Raw genomic sequence first — 23,765 nt, 5'->3', positions numbered from 1 at the left:
TGTTTACACCACCGACTCTGTTTGTGAATACTTTTCCATCGTCATTCTGCACAATCACTTCTGAAGTGACCGCTTGTGTCGAAAACAAGGAACAGTCCAAAGCGATTTCCCAAGGCGCGCCTCTGGAACGCTCAAATCAACCTAAAGTCAGGCGGCCATGCGCATGTCAGCGTCTCTCCTGCAACTTTTCCATTGCGATCAGGGATCACCGGTTTTTGCAAGCTGGAACAGCTGGCCGTCAGCAAGCTTACGAGCGAGGGAGTGTTTGATAGAGAGAGAGAGAGTGCAAAGGCCAGCATGGACGCGTCGCTGACTCAAAGAGTGTTTTGTGCGTTCGCAGATGTTGGTCAATGAAGAGTCGGAGAATTGGAATTGGTGCAGGATTGAGGGTTTGTCGATTTGATTATTTGACTGTTTTGGAATGCTCCTTACGCAGCCAATCAGAAGAAATGTGCCATGAGACTGGAAGCAAAAGGCATCGAATGGCTGCAGGAGGAGGGTGAGAGGCAATGCAAACCACCCTCGCGCCAGCAAGACCAGGTGCAGAGCTTCACCTTCATTCACTCGCCTCCGTCGCAGTTAAACGAAGGACGGAGCGCGCGAGCGACTCTGCACCTGCCGAAACCCGGGATTGAACCGGGGACCTTTAGATCTTCAGTCTAACGCTCTCCCAACTGAGCTATTTCGGCAGCTGCAGCCAGCTCGGCACGCTGCAGCACTTTGCTCGCTGCCACATTCACTTGGGATTTGCCCTGCGTTTTTGTTCCAAATCTCCTCACGACATCGACTCCTTCCGGCAAAATTTCCCAGCCTGTTTTCTCGCCGGACAGTTGGCTTCAGCCGCTGCCTCTTTATGCCGTCTATATCGACACTGTCGTTGATTCTGCACAATCATTTCTGAAGTTGACAGCTTGGCTCTGGTCGACTCGCTCGTCGAATGCACAACCAGGAACTGGTCCCTCCAGTCCTCGACAAGTTCCACGTCGTGCTCCGTTCACCGTCAACATCTCTCGCCAGCTTCACCCCATCTCTCCTCTAGCTCTCGAACTGCTGCACGTGATGCCATCCGTCTGCAAACGGTCAGTATCGGTCTAAGCTGCTTTGCGAGCGAGCCGACGCACCGGAACAATTTGAACTCATCGCCTCTGCTCCGGCTTCAGTCCGTCCACTGTGAAAACCATCAGTTCTTACTCTGCAGGCTTGAGGATTCCCAAGTTCTCCGCAACCATCTCCAAAGCGGCATGTAAGTCACTGCCTGTTTACACCACCGACTCTGTTTGTGAATACTTTTCCATCGTCATTCTGCACAATCACTTCTGAAGTGACCGCTTGTGTCGAAAACAAGGAACAGTCCAAAGCGATTTCCCAAGGCGCGCCTCTGGAACGCTCAAATCAACCTAAAGTCAGGCGGCCATGCGCATGTCAGCGTCTCTCCTGCAACTTTTCCATTGCGATCAGGGATCACCGGTTTTTGCAAGCTGGAACAGCTGGCCGTCAGCAAGCTTACGAGCGAGGGAGTGTTTGATAGAGAGAGAGAGAGTGCAAAGGCCAGCATGGACGCGTCGCTGACTCAAAGAGTGTTTTGTGCGTTCGCAGATGTTGGTCAATGAAGAGTCGGAGAATTGGAATTGGTGCAGGATTGAGGGTTTGTCGATTTGATTATTTGACTGTTTTGGAATGCTCCTTACGCAGCCAATCAGAAGAAATGTGCCATGAGACTGGAAGCAAAAGGCATCGAATGGCTGCAGGAGGAGGGTGAGAGGCAATGCAAACCACCCTCGCGCCAGCAAGACCAGGTGCAGAGCTTCACCTTCATTCACTCGCCTCCGTCGCAGTTAAACGAAGGACGGAGCGCGCGAGCGACTCTGCACCTGCCGAAACCCGGGATTGAACCGGGGACCTTTAGATCTTCAGTCTAACGCTCTCCCAACTGAGCTATTTCGGCAGCTGCAGCCAGCTCGGCACGCTGCAGCACTTTGCTCGCTGCCACATTCACTTGGGATTTGCCCTGCGTTTTTGTTCCAAATCTCCTCACGACATCGACTCCTTCCGGCAAAATTTCCCAGCCTGTTTTCTCGCCGGATAGTTGGCTTCAGCCGCTGCCTCTTTATGCCGTCTATATCGACACTGTCGTTGATTCTGCACAATCATTTCTGAAGTTGACAGCTTGGCTCTGGTCGACTCGCTCGTCGAATGCACAACCAGGAACTGGTCACTCCAGTCCTCGACAAGTTCCACGTCGTGCTCCGTTCACCGTCAACATCTCTCGCCAGCTTCACCCCATCTCTCCTCTAGCTCTCGAACTGCTGCACGTGATGCCATCCGTCTGCAAACGGTCAGTATCGGTCTAAGCTGCTTTGCGAGCGAGCCGACGCACCGGAACAATTTGAACTCATCGCCTCTGCTCCGGCTTCAGTCCGTCCACTGTGAAAACCATCAGTTCTTACTCTGCAGGCTTGAGGATTCCCAAGTTCTCCGCAACCATCTCCAAAGCGGCATGTAAGTCACTGCCTGTTTACACCACCGACTCTGTTTGTGAATACTTTTCCATCGTCATTCTGCACAATCACTTCTGAAGTGACCGCTTGTGTCGAAAACAAGGAACAGTCCAAAGCGATTTCCCAAGGCGCGCCTCTGGAACGCTCAAATCAACCTAAAGTCAGGCGGCCATGCGCATGTCAGCGTCTCTCCTGCAACTTTTCCATTGCGATCAGGGATCACCGGTTTTTGCAAGCTGGAACAGCTGGCCGTCAGCAAGCTTACGAGCGAGGGAGTGTTTGATAGAGAGAGAGAGAGTGCAAAGGCCAGCATGGACGCGTCGCTGACTCAAAGAGTGTTTTGTGCGTTCGCAGATGTTGGTCAATGAAGAGTCGGAGAATTGGAATTGGTGCAGGATTGAGGGTTTGTCGATTTGATTATTTGACTGTTTTGGAATGCTCCTTACGCAGCCAATCAGAAGAAATGTGCCATGAGACTGGAAGCAAAAGGCATCGAATGGCTGCAGGAGGAGGGTGAGAGGCAATGCAAACCACCCTCGCGCCAGCAAGACCAGGTGCAGAGCTTCACCTTCATTCACTCGCCTCCGTCGCAGTTAAACGAAGGACGGAGCGCGCGAGCGACTCTGCACCTGCCGAAACCCGGGATTGAACCGGGGACCTTTAGATCTTCAGTCTAACGCTCTCCCAACTGAGCTATTTCGGCAGCTGCAGCCAGCTCGGCACGCTGCAGCACTTTGCTCGCTGCCACATTCACTTGGGATTTGCCCTGCGTTTTTGTTCCAAATCTCCTCACGACATCGACTCCTTCCGGCAAAATTTCCCAGCCTGTTTTCTCGCCGGACAGTTGGCTTCAGCCGCTGCCTCTTTATGCCGTCTATATCGACACTGTCGTTGATTCTGCACAATCATTTCTGAAGTTGACAGCTTGGCTCTGGTCGACTCGCTCGTCGAATGCACAACCAGGAACTGGTCCCTCCAGTCCTCGACAAGTTCCACGTCGTGCTCCGTTCACCGTCAACATCTCTCGCCAGCTTCACCCCATCTCTCCTCTAGCTCTCGAACTGCTGCACGTGATGCCATCCGTCTGCAAACGGTCAGTATCGGTCTAAGCTGCTTTGCGAGCGAGCCGACGCACCGGAACAATTTGAACTCATCGCCTCTGCTCCGGCTTCAGTCCGTCCACTGTGAAAACCATCAGTTCTTACTCTGCAGGCTTGAGGATTCCCAAGTTCTCCGCAACCATCTCCAAAGCGGCATGTAAGTCACTGCCTGTTTACACCACCGACTCTGTTTGTGAATACTTTTCCATCGTCATTCTGCACAATCACTTCTGAAGTGACCGCTTGTGTCGAAAACAAGGAACAGTCCAAAGCGATTTCCCAAGGCGCGCCTCTGGAACGCTCAAATCAACCTAAAGTCAGGCGGCCATGCGCATGTCAGCGTCTCTCCTGCAACTTTTCCATTGCGATCAGGGATCACCGGTTTTTGCAAGCTGGAACAGCTGGCCGTCAGCAAGCTTACGAGCGAGGGAGTGTTTGATAGAGAGAGAGAGAGTGCAAAGGCCAGCATGGACGCGTCGCTGACTCAAAGAGTGTTTTGTGCGTTCGCAGATGTTGGTCAATGAAGAGTCGGAGAATTGGAATTGGTGCAGGATTGAGGGTTTGTCGATTTGATTATTTGACTGTTTTGGAATGCTCCTTACGCAGCCAATCAGAAGAAATGTGCCATGAGACTGGAAGCAAAAGGCATCGAATGGCTGCAGGAGGAGGGTGAGAGGCAATGCAAACCACCCTCGCGCCAGCAAGACCAGGTGCAGAGCTTCACCTTCATTCACTCGCCTCCGTCGCAGTTAAACGAAGGACGGAGCGCGCGAGCGACTCTGCACCTGCCGAAACCCGGGATTGAACCGGGGACCTTTAGATCTTCAGTCTAACGCTCTCCCAACTGAGCTATTTCGGCAGCTGCAGCCCGCTCGGCACGCTGCAGCACTTTGCTTGCCGCCACATTCACTTGGGATTTGCCCTGCGTTTTTGTTCCAAATCTCCTCACGACATCGACTCCTTCCGGCAAAATTTCCCAGCCTGTTTTCTCGCCGGACAGTTGGCTTCAGCCGCTGCCTCTTTATGCCGTCTATATCGACACTGTCGTTGATTCTGCACAATCATTTCTGAAGTTGACAGCTTGGCTCTGGTCGACTCGCTCGTCGAATGCACAACCAGGAACTGGTCCCTCCAGTCCTCGACAAGTTCCACGTCGTGCTCCGTTCACCGTCAACATCTCTCGCCAGCTTCACCCCATCTCTCCTCTAGCTCTCGAACTGCTGCACGTGATGCCATCCGTCTGCAAACGGTCAGTATCGGTCTAAGCTGCTTTGCGAGCGAGCCGACGCACCGGAACAATTTGAACTCATCGCCTCTGCTCCGGCTTCAGTCCGTCCACTGTGAAAACCATCAGTTCTTACTCTGCAGGCTTGAGGATTCCCAAGTTCTCCGCAACCATCTCCAAAGCGGCATGTAAGTCACTGCCTGTTTACACCACCGACTCTGTTTGTGAATACTTTTCCATCGTCATTCTGCACAATCACTTCTGAAGTGACCGCTTGTGTCGAAAACAAGGAACAGTCCAAAGCGATTTCCCAAGGCGCGCCTCTGGAACGCTCAAATCAACCTAAAGTCAGGCGGCCATGCGCATGTCAGCGTCTCTCCTGCAACTTTTCCATTGCGATCAGGGATCACCGGTTTTTGCAAGCTGGAACAGCTGGCCGTCAGCAAGCTTACGAGCGAGGGAGTGTTTGATAGAGAGAGAGAGAGTGCAAAGGCCAGCATGGACGCGTCGCTGACTCAAAGAGTGTTTTGTGCGTTCGCAGATGTTGGTCAATGAAGAGTCGGAGAATTGGAATTGGTGCAGGATTGAGGGTTTGTCGATTTGATTATTTGACTGTTTTGGAATGCTCCTTACGCAGCCAATCAGAAGAAATGTGCCATGAGACTGGAAGCAAAAGGCATCGAATGGCTGCAGGAGGAGGGTGAGAGGCAATGCAAACCACCCTCGCGCCAGCAAGACCAGGTGCAGAGCTTCACCTTCATTCACTCGCCTCCGTCGCAGTTAAACGAAGGACGGAGCGCGCGAGCGACTCTGCACCTGCCGAAACCCGGGATTGAACCGGGGACCTTTAGATCTTCAGTCTAACGCTCTCCCAACTGAGCTATTTCGGCAGCTGCAGCCAGCTCGGCACGCTGCAGCACTTTGCTCGCTGCCACATTCACTTGGGATTTGCCCTGCGTTTTTGTTCCAAATCTCCTCACGACATCGACTCCTTCCGGCAAAATTTCCCAGCCTGTTTTCTCGCCGGACAGTTGGCTTCAGCCGCTGCCTCTTTATGCCGTCTATATCGACACTGTCGTTGATTCTGCACAATCATTTCTGAAGTTGACAGCTTGGCTCTGGTCGACTCGCTCGTCGAATGCACAACCAGGAACTGGTCCCTCCAGTCCTCGACAAGTTCCACGTCGTGCTCCGTTCACCGTCAACATCTCTCGCCAGCTTCACCCCATCTCTCCTCTAGCTCTCGAACTGCTGCACGTGATGCCATCCGTCTGCAAACGGTCAGTATCGGTCTAAGCTGCTTTGCGAGCGAGCCGACGCACCGGAACAATTTGAACTCATCGCCTCTGCTCCGGCTTCAGTCCGTCCACTGTGAAAACCATCAGTTCTTACTCTGCAGGCTTGAGGATTCCCAAGTTCTCCGCAACCATCTCCAAAGCGGCATGTAAGTCACTGCCTGTTTACACCACCGACTCTGTTTGTGAATACTTTTCCATCGTCATTCTGCACAATCACTTCTGAAGTGACCGCTTGTGTCGAAAACAAGGAACAGTCCAAAGCGATTTCCCAAGGCGCGCCTCTGGAACGCTCAAATCAACCTAAAGTCAGGCGGCCATGCGCATGTCAGCGTCTCTCCTGCAACTTTTCCATTGCGATCAGGGATCACCGGTTTTTGCAAGCTGGAACAGCTGGCCGTCAGCAAGCTTACGAGCGAGGGAGTGTTTGATAGAGAGAGAGAGAGTGCAAAGGCCAGCATGGACGCGTCGCTGACTCAAAGAGTGTTTTGTGCGTTCGCAGATGTTGGTCAATGAAGAGTCGGAGAATTGGAATTGGTGCAGGATTGAGGGTTTGTCGATTTGATTATTTGACTGTTTTGGAATGCTCCTTACGCAGCCAATCAGAAGAAATGTGCCATGAGACTGGAAGCAAAAGGCATCGAATGGCTGCAGGAGGAGGGTGAGAGGCAATGCAAACCACCCTCGCGCCAGCAAGACCAGGTGCAGAGCTTCACCTTCATTCACTCGCCTCCGTCGCAGTTAAACGAAGGACGGAGCGCGCGAGCGACTCTGCACCTGCCGAAACCCGGGATTGAACCGGGGACCTTTAGATCTTCAGTCTAACGCTCTCCCAACTGAGCTATTTCGGCAGCTGCAGCCAGCTCGGCACGCTGCAGCACTTTGCTCGCTGCCACATTCACTTGGGATTTGCCCTGCGTTTTTGTTCCAAATCTCCTCACGACATCGACTCCTTCCGGCAAAATTTCCCAGCCTGTTTTCTCGCCGGATAGTTGGCTTCAGCCGCTGCCTCTTTATGCCGTCTATATCGACACTGTCGTTGATTCTGCACAATCATTTCTGAAGTTGACAGCTTGGCTCTGGTCGACTCGCTCGTCGAATGCACAACCAGGAACTGGTCACTCCAGTCCTCGACAAGTTCCACGTCGTGCTCCGTTCACCGTCAACATCTCTCGCCAGCTTCACCCCATCTCTCCTCTAGCTCTCGAACTGCTGCACGTGATGCCATCCGTCTGCAAACGGTCAGTATCGGTCTAAGCTGCTTTGCGAGCGAGCCGACGCACCGGAACAATTTGAACTCATCGCCTCTGCTCCGGCTTCAGTCCGTCCACTGTGAAAACCATCAGTTCTTACTCTGCAGGCTTGAGGATTCCCAAGTTCTCCGCAACCATCTCCAAAGCGGCATGTAAGTCACTGCCTGTTTACACCACCGACTCTGTTTGTGAATACTTTTCCATCGTCATTCTGCACAATCACTTCTGAAGTGACCGCTTGTGTCGAAAACAAGGAACAGTCCAAAGCGATTTCCCAAGGCGCGCCTCTGGAACGCTCAAATCAACCTAAAGTCAGGCGGCCATGCGCATGTCAGCGTCTCTCCTGCAACTTTTCCATTGCGATCAGGGATCACCGGTTTTTGCAAGCTGGAACAGCTGGCCGTCAGCAAGCTTACGAGCGAGGGAGTGTTTGATAGAGAGAGAGAGAGTGCAAAGGCCAGCATGGACGCGTCGCTGACTCAAAGAGTGTTTTGTGCGTTCGCAGATGTTGGTCAATGAAGAGTCGGAGAATTGGAATTGGTGCAGGATTGAGGGTTTGTCGATTTGATTATTTGACTGTTTTGGAATGCTCCTTACGCAGCCAATCAGAAGAAATGTGCCATGAGACTGGAAGCAAAAGGCATCGAATGGCTGCAGGAGGAGGGTGAGAGGCAATGCAAACCACCCTCGCGCCAGCAAGACCAGGTGCAGAGCTTCACCTTCATTCACTCGCCTCCGTCGCAGTTAAACGAAGGACGGAGCGCGCGAGCGACTCTGCACCTGCCGAAACCCGGGATTGAACCGGGGACCTTTAGATCTTCAGTCTAACGCTCTCCCAACTGAGCTATTTCGGCAGCTGCAGCCCGCTCGGCACGCTGCAGCACTTTGCTCGCCGCCACATTCACTTGGGATTTGCCCTGCGTTTTTGTTCCAAATCTCCTCACGACATCGACTCCTTCCGGCAAAATTTCCCAGCCTGTTTTCTCGCCGGACAGTTGGCTTCAGCCGCTGCCTCTTTATGCCGTCTATATCGACACTGTCGTTGATTCTGCACAATCATTTCTGAAGTTGACAGCTTGGCTCTGGTCGACTCGCTCGTCGAATGCACAACCAGGAACTGGTCCCTCCAGTCCTCGACAAGTTCCACGTCGTGCTCCGTTCACCGTCAACATCTCTCGCCAGCTTCACCCCATCTCTCCTCTAGCTCTCGAACTGCTGCACGTGATGCCATCCGTCTGCAAACGGTCAGTATCGGTCTAAGCTGCTTTGCGAGCGAGCCGACGCACCGGAACAATTTGAACTCATCGCCTCTGCTCCGGCTTCAGTCCGTCCACTGTGAAAACCATCAGTTCTTACTCTGCAGGCTTGAGGATTCCCAAGTTCTCCGCAACCATCTCCAAAGCGGCATGTAAGTCACTGCCTGTTTACACCACCGACTCTGTTTGTGAATACTTTTCCATCGTCATTCTGCACAATCACTTCTGAAGTGACCGCTTGTGTCGAAAACAAGGAACAGTCCAAAGCGATTTCCCAAGGCGCGCCTCTGGAACGCTCAAATCAACCTAAAGTCAGGCGGCCATGCGCATGTCAGCGTCTCTCCTGCAACTTTTCCATTGCGATCAGGGATCACCGGTTTTTGCAAGCTGGAACAGCTGGCCGTCAGCAAGCTTACGAGCGAGGGAGTGTTTGATAGAGAGAGAGAGAGTGCAAAGGCCAGCATGGACGCGTCGCTGACTCAAAGAGTGTTTTGTGCGTTCGCAGATGTTGGTCAATGAAGAGTCGGAGAATTGGAATTGGTGCAGGATTGAGGGTTTGTCGATTTGATTATTTGACTGTTTTGGAATGCTCCTTACGCAGCCAATCAGAAGAAATGTGCCATGAGACTGGAAGCAAAAGGCATCGAATGGCTGCAGGAGGAGGGTGAGAGGCAATGCAAACCACCCTCGCGCCAGCAAGACCAGGTGCAGAGCTTCACCTTCATTCACTCGCCTCCGTCGCAGTTAAACGAAGGACGGAGCGCGCGAGCGACTCTGCACCTGCCGAAACCCGGGATTGAACCGGGGACCTTTAGATCTTCAGTCTAACGCTCTCCCAACTGAGCTATTTCGGCAGCTGCAGCCAGCTCGGCACGCTGCAGCACTTTGCTCGCTGCCACATTCACTTGGGATTTGCCCTGCGTTTTTGTTCCAAATCTCCTCACGACATCGACTCCTTCCGGCAAAATTTCCCAGCCTGTTTTCTCGCCGGACAGTTGGCTTCAGCCGCTGCCTCTTTATGCCGTCTATATCGACACTGTCGTTGATTCTGCACAATCATTTCTGAAGTTGACAGCTTGGCTCTGGTCGACTCGCTCGTCGAATGCACAACCAGGAACTGGTCACTCCAGTCCTCGACAAGTTCCACGTCGTGCTCCGTTCACCGTCAACATCTCTCGCCAGCTTCACCCCATCTCTCCTCTAGCTCTCGAACTGCTGCACGTGATGCCATCCGTCTGCAAACGGTCAGTATCGGTCTAAGCTGCTTTGCGAGCGAGCCGACGCACCGGAACAATTTGAACTCATCGCCTCTGCTCCGGCTTCAGTCCGTCCACTGTGAAAACCATCAGTTCTTACTCTGCAGGCTTGAGGATTCCCAAGTTCTCCGCAACCATCTCCAAAGCGGCATGTAAGTCACTGCCTGTTTACACCACCGACTCTGTTTGTGAATACTTTTCCATCGTCATTCTGCACAATCACTTCTGAAGTGACCGCTTGTGTCGAAAACAAGGAACAGTCCAAAGCGATTTCCCAAGGCGCGCCTCTGGAACGCTCAAATCAACCTAAAGTCAGGCGGCCATGCGCATGTCAGCGTCTCTCCTGCAACTTTTCCATTGCGATCAGGGATCACCGGTTTTTGCAAGCTGGAACAGCTGGCCGTCAGCAAGCTTACGAGCGAGGGAGTGTTTGATAGAGAGAGAGAGAGTGCAAAGGCCAGCATGGACGCGTCGCTGACTCAAAGAGTGTTTTGTGCGTTCGCAGATGTTGGTCAATGAAGAGTCGGAGAATTGGAATTGGTGCAGGATTGAGGGTTTGTCGATTTGATTATTTGACTGTTTTGGAATGCTCCTTACGCAGCCAATCAGAAGAAATGTGCCATGAGACTGGAAGCAAAAGGCATCGAATGGCTGCAGGAGGAGGGTGAGAGGCAATGCAAACCACCCTCGCGCCAGCAAGACCAGGTGCAGAGCTTCACCTTCATTCACTCGCCTCCGTCGCAGTTAAACGAAGGACGGAGCGCGCGAGCGACTCTGCACCTGCCGAAACCCGGGATTGAACCGGGGACCTTTAGATCTTCAGTCTAACGCTCTCCCAACTGAGCTATTTCGGCAGCTGCAGCCAGCTCGGCACGCTGCAGCACTTTGCTCGCTGCCACATTCACTTGGGATTTGCCCTGCGTTTTTGTTCCAAATCTCCTCACGACATCGACTCCTTCCGGCAAAATTTCCCAGCCTGTTTTCTCGCCGGATAGTTGGCTTCAGCCGCTGCCTCTTTATGCCGTCTATATCGACACTGTCGTTGATTCTGCACAATCATTTCTGAAGTTGACAGCTTGGCTCTGGTCGACTCGCTCGTCGAATGCACAACCAGGAACTGGTCACTCCAGTCCTCGACAAGTTCCACGTCGTGCTCCGTTCACCGTCAACATCTCTCGCCAGCTTCACCCCATCTCTCCTCTAGCTCTCGAACTGCTGCACGTGATGCCATCCGTCTGCAAACGGTCAGTATCGGTCTAAGCTGCTTTGCGAGCGAGCCGACGCACCGGAACAATTTGAACTCATCGCCTCTGCTCCGGCTTCAGTCCGTCCACTGTGAAAACCATCAGTTCTTACTCTGCAGGCTTGAGGATTCCCAAGTTCTCCGCAACCATCTCCAAAGCGGCATGTAAGTCACTGCCTGTTTACACCACCGACTCTGTTTGTGAATACTTTTCCATCGTCATTCTGCACAATCACTTCTGAAGTGACCGCTTGTGTCGAAAACAAGGAACAGTCCAAAGCGATTTCCCAAGGCGCGCCTCTGGAACGCTCAAATCAACCTAAAGTCAGGCGGCCATGCGCATGTCAGCGTCTCTCCTGCAACTTTTCCATTGCGATCAGGGATCACCGGTTTTTGCAAGCTGGAACAGCTGGCCGTCAGCAAGCTTACGAGCGAGGGAGTGTTTGATAGAGAGAGAGAGAGTGCAAAGGCCAGCATGGACGCGTCGCTGACTCAAAGAGTGTTTTGTGCGTTCGCAGATGTTGGTCAATGAAGAGTCGGAGAATTGGAATTGGTGCAGGATTGAGGGTTTGTCGATTTGATTATTTGACTGTTTTGGAATGCTCCTTACGCAGCCAATCAGAAGAAATGTGCCATGAGACTGGAAGCAAAAGGCATCGAATGGCTGCAGGAGGAGGGTGAGAGGCAATGCAAACCACCCTCGCGCCAGCAAGACCAGGTGCAGAGCTTCACCTTCATTCACTCGCCTCCGTCGCAGTTAAACGAAGGACGGAGCGCGCGAGCGACTCTGCACCTGCCGAAACCCGGGATTGAACCGGGGACCTTTAGATCTTCAGTCTAACGCTCTCCCAACTGAGCTATTTCGGCAGCTGCAGCCCGCTCGGCACGCTGCAGCACTTTGCTCGCCGCCACATTCACTTGGGATTTGCCCTGCGTTTTTGTTCCAAATCTCCTCACGACATCGACTCCTTCCGGCAAAATTTCCCAGCCTGTTTTCTCGCCGGACAGTTGGCTTCAGCCGCTGCCTCTTTATGCCGTCTATATCGACACTGTCGTTGATTCTGCACAATCATTTCTGAAGTTGACAGCTTGGCTCTGGTCGACTCGCTCGTCGAATGCACAACCAGGAACTGGTCCCTCCAGTCCTCGACAAGTTCCACGTCGTGCTCCGTTCACCGTCAACATCTCTCGCCAGCTTCACCCCATCTCTCCTCTAGCTCTCGAACTGCTGCACGTGATGCCATCCGTCTGCAAACGGTCAGTATCGGTCTAAGCTGCTTTGCGAGCGAGCCGACGCACCGGAACAATTTGAACTCATCGCCTCTGCTCCGGCTTCAGTCCGTCCACTGTGAAAACCATCAGTTCTTACTCTGCAGGCTTGAGGATTCCCAAGTTCTCCGCAACCATCTCCAAAGCGGCATGTAAGTCACTGCCTGTTTACACCACCGACTCTGTTTGTGAATACTTTTCCATCGTCATTCTGCACAATCACTTCTGAAGTGACCGCTTGTGTCGAAAACAAGGAACAGTCCAAAGCGATTTCCCAAGGCGCGCCTCTGGAACGCTCAAATCAACCTAAAGTCAGGCGGCCATGCGCATGTCAGCGTCTCTCCTGCAACTTTTCCATTGCGATCAGGGATCACCGGTTTTTGCAAGCTGGAACAGCTGGCCGTCAGCAAGCTTACGAGCGAGGGAGTGTTTGATAGAGAGAGAGAGAGTGCAAAGGCCAGCATGGACGCGTCGCTGACTCAAAGAGTGTTTTGTGCGTTCGCAGATGTTGGTCAATGAAGAGTCGGAGAATTGGAATTGGTGCAGGATTGAGGGTTTGTCGATTTGATTATTTGACTGTTTTGGAATGCTCCTTACGCAGCCAATCAGAAGAAATGTGCCATGAGACTGGAAGCAAAAGGCATCGAATGGCTGCAGGAGGAGGGTGAGAGGCAATGCAAACCACCCTCGCGCCAGCAAGACCAGGTGCAGAGCTTCACCTTCATTCACTCGCCTCCGTCGCAGTTAAACGAAGGACGGAGCGCGCGAGCGACTCTGCACCTGCCGAAACCCGGGATTGAACCGGGGACCTTTAGATCTTCAGTCTAACGCTCTCCCAACTGAGCTATTTCGGCAGCTGCAGCCAGCTCGGCACGCTGCAGCACTTTGCTCGCTGCCACATTCACTTGGGATTTGCCCTGCGTTTTTGTTCCAAATCTCCTCACGACATCGACTCCTTCCGGCAAAATTTCCCAGCCTGTTTTCTCGCCGGACAGTTGGCTTCAGCCGCTGCCTCTTTATGCCGTCTATATCGACACTGTCGTTGATTCTGCACAATCATTTCTGAAGTTGACAGCTTGGCTCTGGTCGACTCGCTCGTCGAATGCACAACCAGGAACTGGTCACTCCAGTCCTCGACAAGTTCCACGTCGTGCTCCGTTCACCGTCAACATCTCTCGCCAGCTTCACCCCATCTCTCCTCTAGCTCTCGAACTGCTGCACGTGATGCCATCCGTCTGCAAACGGTCAGTATCGGTCTAAGCTGCTTTGCGAGCGAGCCGACGCACCGGAACAATTTGAACTCATCGCCTCTGCTCCGGCTTCAGTCCGTCCACTGTGAAAACCATCAGTTCTTACTCTGCAGGCTTGAGGATTCCCAAGTTCTCCGCAACCATCTCCAAAGCGGCATGTAAGTCACTGCCTGTTTACACCACCGACTCTGTTTGTGAATACTTTTCCATCGTCATTCTGCACAATCACTTCTGAAGTGACCGCTTGTGTCGAAAACAAGGTACAGTCCAAAGCGATTTCCCAAGGCGCGCCTCTGGAACGCTCAAATCAACCTAAAGTCAGGCGGCCATGCGCATGTCAGCGTCTCTCCTGCAACTTTTCCATTGCGATCAGGGATCACCGGTTTTTGCAAGCTGGAACAGCTGGCCGTCAGCAAGCTTACGAGCGAGGGAGTGTTTGATAGAGAGAGAGAGAGTGCAAAGGCCAGCATGGACGCGTCGCTGACTCAAAGAGTGTTTTGTGCGTTCGCAGATGTTGGTCAATGAAGAGTCGGAGAATTGGAATTGGTGCAGGATTGAGGGTTTGTCGATTTGATTATTTGACTGTTTTGGAATGCTCCTTACGCAGCCAATCAGAAGAAATGTGCCATGAGACTGGAAGCAAAAGGCATCGAATGGCTGCAGGAGGAGGGTGAGAGGCAATGCAAACCACCCTCGCGCCAGCAAGACCAGGTGCAGAGCTTCACCTTCATTCACTCGCCTCCGTCGCAGTTAAACGAAGGACGGAGCGCGCGAGCGACTCTGCACCTGCCGAAACCCGGGATTGAACCGGGGACCTTTAGATCTTCAGTCTAACGCTCTCCCAACTGAGCTATTTCGGCAGCTGCAGCCAGCTCGGCACGCTGCAGCACTTTGCTCGCTGCCACATTCACTTGGGATTTGCCCTGCGTTTTTGTTCCAAATCTCCTCACGACATCGACTCCTTCCGGCAAAATTTCCCAGCCTGTTTTCTCGCCGGATAGTTGGCTTCAGCCGCTGCCTCTTTATGCCGTCTATATCGACACTGTCGTTGATTCTGCACAATCATTTCTGAAGTTGACAGCTTGGCTCTGGTCGACTCGCTCGTCGAATGCACAACCAGGAACTGGTCCCTCCAGTCCTCGACAAGTTCCACGTCGTGCTCCGTTCACCGTCAACATCTCTCGCCAGCTTCACCCCATCTCTCCTCTAGCTCTCGAACTGCTGCACGTGATGCCATCCGTCTGCAAACGGTCAGTATCGGTCTAAGCTGCTTTGCGAGCGAGCCGACGCACCGGAACAATTTGAACTCATCGCCTCTGCTCCGGCTTCAGTCCGTCCACTGTGAAAACCATCAGTTCTTACTCTGCAGGCTTGAGGATTCCCAAGTTCTCCGCAACCATCTCCAAAGCGGCATGTAAGTCACTGCCTGTTTACACCACCGACTCTGTTTGTGAATACTTTTCCATCGTCATTCTGCACAATCACTTCTGAAGTGACCGCTTGTGTCGAAAACAAGGAACAGTCCAAAGCGATTTCCCAAGGCGCGCCTCTGGAACGCTCAAATCAACCTAAAGTCAGGCGGCCATGCGCATGTCAGCGTCTCTCCTGCAACTTTTCCATTGCGATCAGGGATCACCGGTTTTTGCAAGCTGGAACAGCTGGCCGTCAGCAAGCTTACGAGCGAGGGAGTGTTTGATAGAGAGAGAGAGAGTGCAAAGGCCAGCATGGACGCGTCGCTGACTCAAAGAGTGTTTTGTGCGTTCGCAGATGTTGGTCAATGAAGAGTCGGAGAATTGGAATTGGTGCAGGATTGAGGGTTTGTCGATTTGATTATTTGACTGTTTTGGAATGCTCCTTACGCAGCCAATCAGAAGAAATGTGCCATGAGACTGGAAGCAAAAGGCATCGAATGGCTGCAGGAGGAGGGTGAGAGGCAATGCAAACCACCCTCGCGCCAGCAAGACCAGGTGCAGAGCTTCACCTTCATTCACTCGCCTCCGTCGCAGTTAAACGAAGGACGGAGCGCGCGAGCGACTCTGCACCTGCCGAAACCCGGGATTGAACCGGGGACCTTTAGATCTTCAGTCTAACGCTCTCCCAACTGAGCTATTTCGGCAGCTGCAGCCAGCTCGGCACGCTGCAGCACTTTGCTCGCTGCCACATTCACTTGGGATTTGCCCTGCGTTTTTGTTCCAAATCTCCTCACGACATCGACTCCTTCCGGCAAAATTTCCCAGCCTGTTTTCTCGCCGGACAGTTGGCTTCAGCCGCTGCCTCTTTATGCCGTCTATATCGACACTGTCGTTGATTCTGCACAATCATTTCTGAAGTTGACAGCTTGGCTCTGGTCGACTCGCTCGTCGAATGCACAACCAGGAACTGGTCACTCCAGTCCTCGACAAGTTCCACGTCGTGCTCCGTTCACCGTCAACATCTCTCGCCAGCTTCACCCCATCTCTCCTCTAGCTCTCGAACTGCTGCACGTGATGCCATCCGTCTGCAAACGGTCAGTATCGGTCTAAGCTGCTTTGCGAGCGAGCCGACGCACCGGAACAATTTGAACTCATCGCCTCTGCTCCGGCTTCAGTCCGTCCACTGTGAAAACCATCAGTTCTTACTCTGCAGGCTTGAGGATTCCCAAGTTCTCCGCAACCATCTCCAAAGCGGCATGTAAGTCACTGCCTGTTTACACCACCGACTCTGTTTGTGAATACTTTTCCATCGTCATTCTGCACAATCACTTCTGAAGTGACCGCTTGTGTCGAAAACAAGGAACAGTCCAAAGCGATTTCCCAAGGCGCGCCTCTGGAACGCTCAAATCAACCTAAAGTCAGGCGGCCATGCGCATGTCAGCGTCTCTCCTGCAACTTTTCCATTGCGATCAGGGATCACCGGTTTTTGCAAGCTGGAACAGCTGGCCGTCAGCAAGCTTACGAGCGAGGGAGTGTTTGATAGAGAGAGAGAGAGTGCAAAGGCCAGCATGGACGCGTCGCTGACTCAAAGAGTGTTTTGTGCGTTCGCAGATGTTGGTCAATGAAGAGTCGGAGAATTGGAATTGGTGCAGGATTGAGGGTTTGTCGATTTGATTATTTGACTGTTTTGGAATGCTCCTTACGCAGCCAATCAGAAGAAATGTGCCATGAGACTGGAAGCAAAAGGCATCGAATGGCTGCAGGAGGAGGGTGAGAGGCAATGCAAACCACCCTCGCGCCAGCAAGACCAGGTGCAGAGCTTCACCTTCATTCACTCGCCTCCGTCGCAGTTAAACGAAGGACGGAGCGCGCGAGCGACTCTGCACCTGCCGAAACCCGGGATTGAACCGGGGACCTTTAGATCTTCAGTCTAACGCTCTCCCAACTGAGCTATTTCGGCAGCTGCAGCCAGCTCGGCACGCTGCAGCACTTTGCTCGCTGCCACATTCACTTGGGATTTGCCCTGCGTTTTTGTTCCAAATCTCCTCACGACATCGACTCCTTCCGGCAAAATTTCCCAGCCTGTTTTCTCGCCGGATAGTTGGCTTCAGCCGCTGCCTCTTTATGCCGTCTATATCGACACTGTCGTTGATTCTGCACAATCATTTCTGAAGTTGACAGCTTGGCTCTGGTCGACTCGCTCGTCGAATGCACAACCAGGAACTGGTCACTCCAGTCCTCGACAAGTTCCACGTCGTGCTCCGTTCACCGTCAACATCTCTCGCCAGCTTCACCCCATCTCTCCTCTAGCTCTCGAACTGCTGCACGTGATGCCATCCGTCTGCAAACGGTCAGTATCGGTCTAAGCTGCTTTGCGAGCGAGCCGACGCACCGGAACAATTTGAACTCATCGCCTCTGCTCCGGCTTCAGTCCGTCCACTGTGAAAACCATCAGTTCTTACTCTGCAGGCTTGAGGATTCCCAAGTTCTCCGCAACCATCTCCAAAGCGGCATGTAAGTCACTGCCTGTTTACACCACCGACTCTGTTTGTGAATACTTTTCCATCGTCATTCTGCACAATCACTTCTGAAGTGACCGCTTGTGTCGAAAACAAGGAACAGTCCAAAGCGATTTCCCAAGGCGCGCCTCTGGAACGCTCAAATCAACCTAAAGTCAGGCGGCCATGCGCATGTCAGCGTCTCTCCTGCAACTTTTCCATTGCGATCAGGGATCACCGGTTTTTGCAAGCTGGAACAGCTGGCCGTCAGCAAGCTTACGAGCGAGGGAGTGTTTGATAGAGAGAGAGAGAGTGCAAAGGCCAGCATGGACGCGTCGCTGACTCAAAGAGTGTTTTGTGCGTTCGCAGATGTTGGTCAATGAAGAGTCGGAGAATTGGAATTGGTGCAGGATTGAGGGTTTGTCGATTTGATTATTTGACTGTTTTGGAATGCTCCTTACGCAGCCAATCAGAAGAAATGTGCCATGAGACTGGAAGCAAAAGGCATCGAATGGCTGCAGGAGGAGGGTGAGAGGCAATGCAAACCACCCTCGCGCCAGCAAGACCAGGTGCAGAGCTTCACCTTCATTCACTCGCCTCCGTCGCAGTTAAACGAAGGACGGAGCGCGCGAGCGACTCTGCACCTGCCGAAACCCGGGATTGAACCGGGGACCTTTAGATCTTCAGTCTAACGCTCTCCCAACTGAGCTATTTCGGCAGCTGCAGCCCGCTCGGCACGCTGCAGCACTTTGCTCGCCGCCACATTCACTTGGGATTTGCCCTGCGTTTTTGTTCCAAATCTCCTCACGACATCGACTCCTTCCGGCAAAATTTCCCAGCCTGTTTTCTCGCCGGACAGTTGGCTTCAGCCGCTGCCTCTTTATGCCGTCTATATCGACACTGTCGTTGATTCTGCACAATCATTTCTGAAGTTGACAGCTTGGCTCTGGTCGACTCGCTCGTCGAATGCACAACCAGGAACTGGTCCCTCCAGTCCTCGACAAGTTCCACGTCGTGCTCCGTTCACCGTCAACATCTCTCGCCAGCTTCACCCCATCTCTCCTCTAGCTCTCGAACTGCTGCACGTGATGCCATCCGTCTGCAAACGGTCAGTATCGGTCTAAGCTGCTTTGCGAGCGAGCCGACGCACCGGAACAATTTGAACTCATCGCCTCTGCTCCGGCTTCAGTCCGTCCACTGTGAAAACCATCAGTTCTTACTCTGCAGGCTTGAGGATTCCCAAGTTCTCCGCAACCATCTCCAAAGCGGCATGTAAGTCACTGCCTGTTTACACCACCGACTCTGTTTGTGAATACTTTTCCATCGTCATTCTGCACAATCACTTCTGAAGTGACCGCTTGTGTCGAAAACAAGGAACAGTCCAAAGCGATTTCCCAAGGCGCGCCTCTGGAACGCTCAAATCAACCTAAAGTCAGGCGGCCATGCGCATGTCAGCGTCTCTCCTGCAACTTTTCCATTGCGATCAGGGATCACCGGTTTTTGCAAGCTGGAACAGCTGGCCGTCAGCAAGCTTACGAGCGAGGGAGTGTTTGATAGAGAGAGAGAGAGTGCAAAGGCCAGCATGGACGCGTCGCTGACTCAAAGAGTGTTTTGTGCGTTCGCAGATGTTGGTCAATGAAGAGTCGGAGAATTGGAATTGGTGCAGGATTGAGGGTTTGTCGATTTGATTATTTGACTGTTTTGGAATGCTCCTTACGCAGCCAATCAGAAGAAATGTGCCATGAGACTGGAAGCAAAAGGCATCGAATGGCTGCAGGAGGAGGGTGAGAGGCAATGCAAACCACCCTCGCGCCAGCAAGACCAGGTGCAGAGCTTCACCTTCATTCACTCGCCTCCGTCGCAGTTAAACGAAGGACGGAGCGCGCGAGCGACTCTGCACCTGCCGAAACCCGGGATTGAACCGGGGACCTTTAGATCTTCAGTCTAACGCTCTCCCAACTGAGCTATTTCGGCAGCAGCAGCCAGCTCGGCACGCTGCAGCACTTTGCTCGCTGCCACATTCACTTGGGATTTGCCCTGCGTTTTTGTTCCAAATCTCCTCACGACATCGACTCCTTCCGGCAAAATTTCCCAGCCTGTTTTCTCGCCGGACAGTTGGCTTCAGCCGCTGCCTCTTTATGCCGTCTATATCGACACTGTCGTTGATTCTGCACAATCATTTCTGAAGTTGACAGCTTGGCTCTGGTCGACTCGCTCGTCGAATGCACAACCAGGAACTGGTCCCTCCAGTCCTCGACAAGTTCCACGTCGTGCTCCGTTCACCGTCAACATCTCTCGCCAGCTTCACCCCATCTCTCCTCTAGCTCTCGAACTGCTGCACGTGATGCCATCCGTCTGCAAACGGTCAGTATCGGTCTAAGCTGCTTTGCGAGCGAGCCGACGCACCGGAACAATTTGAACTCATCGCCTCTGCTCCGGCTTCAGTCCGTCCACTGTGAAAACCATCAGTTCTTACTCTGCAGGCTTGAGGATTCCCAAGTTCTCCGCAACCATCTCCAAAGCGGCATGTAAGTCACTGCCTGTTTACACCACCGACTCTGTTTGTGAATACTTTTCCATCGTCATTCTGCACAATCACTTCTGAAGTGACCGCTTGTGTCGAAAACAAGGAACAGTCCAAAGCGATTTCCCAAGGCGCGCCTCTGGAACGCTCAAATCAACCTAAAGTCAGGCGGCCATGCGCATGTCAGCGTCTCTCCTGCAACTTTTCCATTGCGATCAGGGATCACCGGTTTTTGCAAGCTGGAACAGCTGGCCGTCAGCAAGCTTACGAGCGAGGGAGTGTTTGATAGAGAGAGAGAGAGTGCAAAGGCCAGCATGGACGCGTCGCTGACTCAAAGAGTGTTTTGTGCGTTCGCAGATGTTGGTCAATGAAGAGTCGGAGAATTGGAATTGGTGCAGGATTGAGGGTTTGTCGATTTGATTATTTGACTGTTTTGGAATGCTCCTTACGCAGCCAATCAGAAGAAATGTGCCATGAGACTGGAAGCAAAAGGCATCGAATGGCTGCAGGAGGAGGGTGAGAGGCAATGCAAACCACCCTCGCGCCAGCAAGACCAGGTGCAGAGCTTCACCTTCATTCACTCGCCTCCGTCGCAGTTAAACGAAGGACGGAGCGCGCGAGCGACTCTGCACCTGCCGAAACCCGGGATTGAACCGGGGACCTTTAGATCTTCAGTCTAACGCTCTCCCAACTGAGCTATTTCGGCAGCTGCAGCCCGCTCGGCACGCTGCAGCACTTTGCTCGCCGCCACATTCACTTGGGATTTGCCCTGCGTTTTTGTTCCAAATCTCCTCACGACATCGACTCCTTCCGGCAAAATTTCCCAGCCTGTTTTCTCGCCGGACAGTTGGCTTCAGCCGCTGCCTCTTTATGCCGTCTATATCGACACTGTCGTTGATTCTGCACAATCATTTCTGAAGTTGACAGCTTGGCTCTGGTCGACTCGCTCGTCGAATGCACAACCAGGAACTGGTCCCTCCAGTCCTCGACAAGTTCCACGTCGTGCTCCGTTCACCGTCAACATCTCTCGCCAGCTTCACCCCATCTCTCCTCTAGCTCTCGAACTGCTGCACGTGATGCCATCCGTCTGCAAACGGTCAGTATCGGTCTAAGCTGCTTTGCGAGCGAGCCGACGCACCGGAACAATTTGAACTCATCGCCTCTGCTCCGGCTTCAGTCCGTCCACTGTGAAAACCATCAGTTCTTACTCTGCAGGCTTGAGGATTCCCAAGTTCTCCGCAACCATCTCCAAAGCGGCATGTAAGTCACTGCCTGTTTACACCACCGACTCTGTTTGTGAATACTTTTCCATCGTCATTCTGCACAATCACTTCTGAAGTGACCGCTTGTGTCGAAAACAAGGAACAGTCCAAAGCGATTTCCCAAGGCGCGCCTCTGGAACGCTCAAATCAACCTAAAGTCAGGCGGCCATGCGCATGTCAGCGTCTCTCCTGCAACTTTTCCATTGCGATCAGGGATCACCGGTTTTTGCAAGCTGGAACAGCTGGCCGTCAGCAAGCTTACGAGCGAGGGAGTGTTTGATAGAGAGAGAGAGAGTGCAAAGGCCAGCATGGACGCGTCGCTGACTCAAAGAGTGTTTTGTGCGTTCGCAGATGTTGGTCAATGAAGAGTCGGAGAATTGGAATTGGTGCAGGATTGAGGGTTTGTCGATTTGATTATTTGACTGTTTTGGAATGCTCCTTACGCAGCCAATCAGAAGAAATGTGCCATGAGACTGGAAGCAAAAGGCATCGAATGGCTGCAGGAGGAGGGTGAGAGGCAATGCAAACCACCCTCGCGCCAGCAAGACCAGGTGCAGAGCTTCACCTTCATTCACTCGCCTCCGTCGCAGTTAAACGAAGGACGGAGCGCGCGAGCGACTCTGCACCTGCCGAAACCCGGGATTGAACCGGGGACCTTTAGATCTTCAGTCTAACGCTCTCCCAACTGAGCTATTTCGGCAGCAGCAGCCAGCTCGGCACGCTGCAGCACTTTGCTCGCTGCCACATTCACTTGGGATTTGCCCTGCGTTTTTGTTCCAAATCTCCTCACGACATCGACTCCTTCCGGCAAAATTTCCCAGCCTGTTTTCTCGCCGGACAGTTGGCTTCAGCCGCTGCCTCTTTATGCCGTCTATATCGACACTGTCGTTGATTCTGCACAATCATTTCTGAAGTTGACAGCTTGGCTCTGGTCGACTCGCTCGTCGAATGCACAACCAGGAACTGGTCCCTCCAGTCCTCGACAAGTTCCACGTCGTGCTCCGTTCACCGTCAACATCTCTCGCCAGCTTCACCCCATCTCTCCTCTAGCTCTCGAACTGCTGCACGTGATGCCATCCGTCTGCAAACGGTCAGTATCGGTCTAAGCTGCTTTGCGAGCGAGCCGACGCACCGGAACAATTTGAACTCATCGCCTCTGCTCCGGCTTCAGTCCGTCCACTGTGAAAACCATCAGTTCTTACTCTGCAGGCTTGAGGATTCCCAAGTTCTCCGCAACCATCTCCAAAGCGGCATGTAAGTCACTGCCTGTTTACACCACCGACTCTGTTTGTGAATACTTTTCCATCGTCATTCTGCACAATCACTTCTGAAGTGACCGCTTGTGTCGAAAACAAGGAACAGTCCAAAGCGATTTCCCAAGGCGCGCCTCTGGAACGCTCAAATCAACCTAAAGTCAGGCGGCCATGCGCATGTCAGCGTCTCTCCTGCAACTTTTCCATTGCGATCAGGGATCACCGGTTTTTGCAAGCTGGAACAGCTGGCCGTCAGCAAGCTTACGAGCGAGGGAGTGTTTGATAGAGAGAGAGAGAGTGCAAAGGCCAGCATGGACGCGTCGCTGACTCAAAGAGTGTTTTGTGCGTTCGCAGATGTTGGTCAATGAAGAGTCGGAGAATTGGAATAGGTGCAGGATTGAGGGTTTGTCGATTTGATTATTTGACTGTTTTGGAATGCTCCTTACGCAGCCAATCAGAAGAAATGTGCCATGAGACTGGAAGCAAAAGGCATCGAATGGCTGCAGGAGGAGGGTGAGAGGCAATGCAAACCACCCTCGCGCCAGCAAGACCAGGTGCAGAGCTTCACCTTCATTCACTCGCCTCCGTCGCAGTTAAACGAAGGACGGAGCGCGCGAGCGACTCTGCACCTGCCGAAACCCGGGATTGAACCGGGGACCTTTAGATCTTCAGTCTAACGCTCTCCCAACTGAGCTATTTCGGCAGCTGCAGCCAGCTCGGCACGCTGTAGCACTTTGCTCGCTGCCACATTCACTTGGGATTTGCCCTGCGTTTTTGTTCCAAATCTCCTCACGACATCGACTCCTTCCGGCAAAATTTCCCAGCCTGTTTTCTCGCCGGACAGTTGGCTTCAGCCGCTGCCTCTTTATGCCGTCTATATCGACACTGTCGTTGATTCTGCACAATCATTTCTGAAGTTGACAGCTTGGCTCTGGTCGACTCGCTCGTCGAATGCACAACCAGGAACTGGTCCCTCCAGTCCTCGACAAGTTCCACGTCGTGCTCCGTTCACCGTCAACATCTCTCGCCAGCTTCACCCCATCTCTCCTCTAGCTCTCGAACTGCTGCACGTGATGCCATCCGTCTGCAAACGGTCAGTATCGGTCTAAGCTGCTTTGCGAGCGAGCCGACGCACCGGAACAATTTGAACTCATCGCCTCTGCTCCGGCTT

General features: G+C 52.9%; 19 non-coding genes across 19 annotated transcripts; all 19 read right to left on the bottom strand.

The window, feature by feature from the left end:
- Window positions 1-616: 616 nt before the first annotated feature.
- On the bottom strand, window positions 617-689 carry trnaf-gaa (transfer RNA phenylalanine (anticodon GAA)). Its single transcript has one exon. It is a non-coding gene; the product is annotated as a tRNA-Phe (tRNA).
- Window positions 690-1,872: 1,183 nt separating this feature from the next.
- trnaf-gaa (transfer RNA phenylalanine (anticodon GAA)) lies at window positions 1,873-1,945 on the bottom strand. Its single transcript has one exon. It is a non-coding gene; the product is annotated as a tRNA-Phe (tRNA).
- A 1,183-nt stretch (window positions 1,946-3,128) lies between these two features.
- Window positions 3,129-3,201, bottom strand: trnaf-gaa (transfer RNA phenylalanine (anticodon GAA)). Its single transcript has one exon. It is a non-coding gene; the product is annotated as a tRNA-Phe (tRNA).
- A 1,183-nt stretch (window positions 3,202-4,384) lies between these two features.
- trnaf-gaa (transfer RNA phenylalanine (anticodon GAA)) lies at window positions 4,385-4,457 on the bottom strand. Its single transcript has one exon. It is a non-coding gene; the product is annotated as a tRNA-Phe (tRNA).
- A 1,183-nt stretch (window positions 4,458-5,640) lies between these two features.
- Window positions 5,641-5,713, bottom strand: trnaf-gaa (transfer RNA phenylalanine (anticodon GAA)). The gene has a single exon. It is a non-coding gene; the product is annotated as a tRNA-Phe (tRNA).
- Window positions 5,714-6,896: 1,183 nt separating this feature from the next.
- On the bottom strand, window positions 6,897-6,969 carry trnaf-gaa (transfer RNA phenylalanine (anticodon GAA)). Its single transcript has one exon. It is a non-coding gene; the product is annotated as a tRNA-Phe (tRNA).
- Window positions 6,970-8,152: 1,183 nt separating this feature from the next.
- trnaf-gaa (transfer RNA phenylalanine (anticodon GAA)) lies at window positions 8,153-8,225 on the bottom strand. The gene has a single exon. It is a non-coding gene; the product is annotated as a tRNA-Phe (tRNA).
- Window positions 8,226-9,408: 1,183 nt separating this feature from the next.
- On the bottom strand, window positions 9,409-9,481 carry trnaf-gaa (transfer RNA phenylalanine (anticodon GAA)). The gene has a single exon. It is a non-coding gene; the product is annotated as a tRNA-Phe (tRNA).
- Window positions 9,482-10,664: 1,183 nt separating this feature from the next.
- On the bottom strand, window positions 10,665-10,737 carry trnaf-gaa (transfer RNA phenylalanine (anticodon GAA)). The gene has a single exon. It is a non-coding gene; the product is annotated as a tRNA-Phe (tRNA).
- A 1,183-nt stretch (window positions 10,738-11,920) lies between these two features.
- Window positions 11,921-11,993, bottom strand: trnaf-gaa (transfer RNA phenylalanine (anticodon GAA)). The gene has a single exon. It is a non-coding gene; the product is annotated as a tRNA-Phe (tRNA).
- A 1,183-nt stretch (window positions 11,994-13,176) lies between these two features.
- Window positions 13,177-13,249, bottom strand: trnaf-gaa (transfer RNA phenylalanine (anticodon GAA)). Its single transcript has one exon. It is a non-coding gene; the product is annotated as a tRNA-Phe (tRNA).
- A 1,183-nt stretch (window positions 13,250-14,432) lies between these two features.
- On the bottom strand, window positions 14,433-14,505 carry trnaf-gaa (transfer RNA phenylalanine (anticodon GAA)). The gene has a single exon. It is a non-coding gene; the product is annotated as a tRNA-Phe (tRNA).
- Window positions 14,506-15,688: 1,183 nt separating this feature from the next.
- On the bottom strand, window positions 15,689-15,761 carry trnaf-gaa (transfer RNA phenylalanine (anticodon GAA)). Its single transcript has one exon. It is a non-coding gene; the product is annotated as a tRNA-Phe (tRNA).
- A 1,183-nt stretch (window positions 15,762-16,944) lies between these two features.
- Window positions 16,945-17,017, bottom strand: trnaf-gaa (transfer RNA phenylalanine (anticodon GAA)). The gene has a single exon. It is a non-coding gene; the product is annotated as a tRNA-Phe (tRNA).
- Window positions 17,018-18,200: 1,183 nt separating this feature from the next.
- trnaf-gaa (transfer RNA phenylalanine (anticodon GAA)) lies at window positions 18,201-18,273 on the bottom strand. Its single transcript has one exon. It is a non-coding gene; the product is annotated as a tRNA-Phe (tRNA).
- Window positions 18,274-19,456: 1,183 nt separating this feature from the next.
- On the bottom strand, window positions 19,457-19,529 carry trnaf-gaa (transfer RNA phenylalanine (anticodon GAA)). Its single transcript has one exon. It is a non-coding gene; the product is annotated as a tRNA-Phe (tRNA).
- A 1,183-nt stretch (window positions 19,530-20,712) lies between these two features.
- On the bottom strand, window positions 20,713-20,785 carry trnaf-gaa (transfer RNA phenylalanine (anticodon GAA)). Its single transcript has one exon. It is a non-coding gene; the product is annotated as a tRNA-Phe (tRNA).
- A 1,183-nt stretch (window positions 20,786-21,968) lies between these two features.
- trnaf-gaa (transfer RNA phenylalanine (anticodon GAA)) lies at window positions 21,969-22,041 on the bottom strand. The gene has a single exon. It is a non-coding gene; the product is annotated as a tRNA-Phe (tRNA).
- Window positions 22,042-23,224: 1,183 nt separating this feature from the next.
- On the bottom strand, window positions 23,225-23,297 carry trnaf-gaa (transfer RNA phenylalanine (anticodon GAA)). The gene has a single exon. It is a non-coding gene; the product is annotated as a tRNA-Phe (tRNA).
- Between the last annotated feature and the right edge of the window lie 468 nt (window positions 23,298-23,765).

The sequence above is a fragment of the Chiloscyllium punctatum genome, chromosome 12, assembly GCF_047496795.1.
Source record: "Chiloscyllium punctatum isolate Juve2018m chromosome 12, sChiPun1.3, whole genome shotgun sequence".
Lineage (NCBI taxonomy): Eukaryota > Metazoa > Chordata > Chondrichthyes > Orectolobiformes > Hemiscylliidae > Chiloscyllium > Chiloscyllium punctatum.
This window is presented reverse-complemented; position numbering and strand designations above follow the sequence as displayed.